Source organism: Lolium rigidum, chromosome 3 (genome assembly GCF_022539505.1).
Source record: "Lolium rigidum isolate FL_2022 chromosome 3, APGP_CSIRO_Lrig_0.1, whole genome shotgun sequence".
NCBI lineage: Eukaryota > Viridiplantae > Streptophyta > Magnoliopsida > Poales > Poaceae > Lolium > Lolium rigidum.
In genome coordinates this window covers 220726244-220728779 of record NC_061510.1, presented here as the reverse complement: position 1 = coordinate 220728779, position 2536 = coordinate 220726244, and positions in this window count along the sequence as shown.

The window sequence follows — 2536 nt, the reverse complement described above, 5'->3', positions numbered from 1 at the left end:
GTAGTCCATAGGATCCAGAGCACAGATGGTAATTCTTCGACCCAAGCTCCAGCTGCACCTGTGAGGCACTTTTTAAAGCCGTCGCATATTAAGCCATTTATCCTTTCGACTTGACCATTGGTTTGAGGATGTGCAACCAAAGCAAATTTGAGTTTGATATCACCATCATCACAGAATTTACTGAATTCCTTGGAATCAAAATTACTCCCATTGTCTGTAATGATGCTGTGGGGCATACCAAAGCGACAAGTTATTCTTTCAAAGAATTTAACAATAGTTTTAGCTGTTTGATCTCTGACTGGTACGGCTTCAATCCATTTAGTGAACTTGTCGACTGCGACCAATAAATACGTGTGCCCTCCGGGTGATGATCTCGGCAGTGGACCAACTTAATCGAGTCCCCATTGCGCAAAAGGCCAGGCCAAGGGTATCTTCATTAGATCCGTTGCAGGCGCGTGTGGCATTGGTGCAAAACGTTGACAAGGGTCACACTTTTTTACCAAATCCCGAGCATCACATGCGGTTGTTGGTCAATAAAACCCTGCTCTGAATGCTTTGGCTACGAGAGCCCTACTTCTTGCATGATGACCACAAGTTCCTTCGTGTATTTCTCGCAAAAGAGCTTTTCCGTCGTCAATGGCGATACACCTTTGAAAGATGCCAGAGATGCTGCGTTTGTAAAGTTCGCCGTCTACTATAGTAAAGGCCTTAGATCGGTGTACGATACACTTGGCTTCCATTGGGTCGTCTGGTAATTTTTGCTCCATCAAGTATGCTAAAAAAGGCTCAGTCCAAAGAGGTTCAAGGAGAAAGACTTGCTCTGTAGATTGTAGTGTGGAATCTTTGACACCTTCCTGGTGCACAATTTCTGGACCGACAGTCGACACTTCCGGAGGTGCCGACGTTTTTTCCTTAATGGATATTTGAGTAATTACTTCATAGAAGACTCCATCTGGGATAGGAGAGCATGTGGATCATATGTTTGCTAAAGTATCGTCTTCTTCATTGCAGCCCTGCCGATGTGTTTTATTTCGCATCCTTCGAATTTGGCTTCCATGGACTGGTATATTTGATGGTAGGCAATCATGTTGTCACTGACCGCGTCGACTGCTGTACCACAAGATTTGAATCTCCATAAATTTCCAACCGAGTTGCTCCACATGCCTTAGCCATACGCATCCCGTGTAACAGTGCTTCATATTCTGCTTCATTATTTGTCGGCAGTGGAAAGTTCATCCTCAGAATGTATCTCATTTTGTCTCCCTGTGGTGAGATCAATACTACTCCGGCTCCTGCACATGTGCTCCTCTTCGATCCATCAAAATACATCGTCCAGGATCCAGACATGTCGGGTGCTGCCGGGATTTGCGATTGAATCCAATGGGTCACGAAATCTGGGAGAACCTGAGATTTGATTGCCATCCGATTGACATAAGTTATATCATGTGGCGCTATCTCGATAGCCCATTGAGATACTCTACCCGTAGCCTCTGGGTTGGTGAGTATATGTAGGGATTCGTTGCATAGAAAACAAAAAATTTCCTACCGCGAGAACGCAATCCAAGACAAGATGCAATCTAGAAGACGGGAGCAACGAGGAGATGATCGAGACTCACCCTTGAAGATTTCCAAAGCCTACAAGATGAGGCTCTTGTTGCTGCGGTAGACGATCACTTGCCGCTTGCAAAAGCGCGTAGAAGATCTTGATCACGGCACCACGATCGGGCAGCACCTCCGTACTCGGTCACACGTTCGGTGTTGATGAAGACGACGTCCTTCTCCCCGTTCCAGCGGGCAGCGGAAGTAGTAGCTCCTCCTTGAATCCGGCAGCACGACGGCGTGGTGGCGGTGGCGATGGAGAACTCCGGTGGAGCTTCGCTAAGCGTTGCGGGAGAGGTGGAGGAGGTGGGGCGGCTAGGGTTTGGGAGAGGGGGTGGCCGGCCACTTGAGGGGTGCGGCCAAGCTATGGCTTGTGGTGGCCGGCCCCCTCCCCTTGTCCCTCATTATATAGGTGTAACACCCAAGAGTTGGTCTACAAGTCTTCGAATAAGACCCCAAACCAAAACCTTCCATATGACATGAAACCTACCCAAGGTGGGATTCCCACTTGAGGTGGGACTCCCACCTTTCCTTGGGAGGGGGTGGCCGGCCACCTTAGGTGGAGTCCACCGGGACTCCACCCTCGATGTAGAATTCAATGTTCCGACCAATTTGCTCTCCAAGACAATCTTGCATGCACCACTGATAAGTTGCACCCGCATTTCTCAATCCAAATGTCATGACATTGTAACAATAAACGCCATGCGGAGTTATGAACGCGGTTAACTCTTGGTCTTCTTTTTCGAGCTTGATCTGATTATACCCTGAATAAGCGTCGAGGAAGGAGAGGTGATCACATAGCTCAACCGTGGAGCTCGACTATTTCCATCGATGCGAGGCAACGGAAAATGATCCTTTGGACAACGTTTGTTGAGGCTTGTGTAGTTCGATACACATACGAAGAGACCGCCGTGTCCTTCTTTTGGCACCATGACTC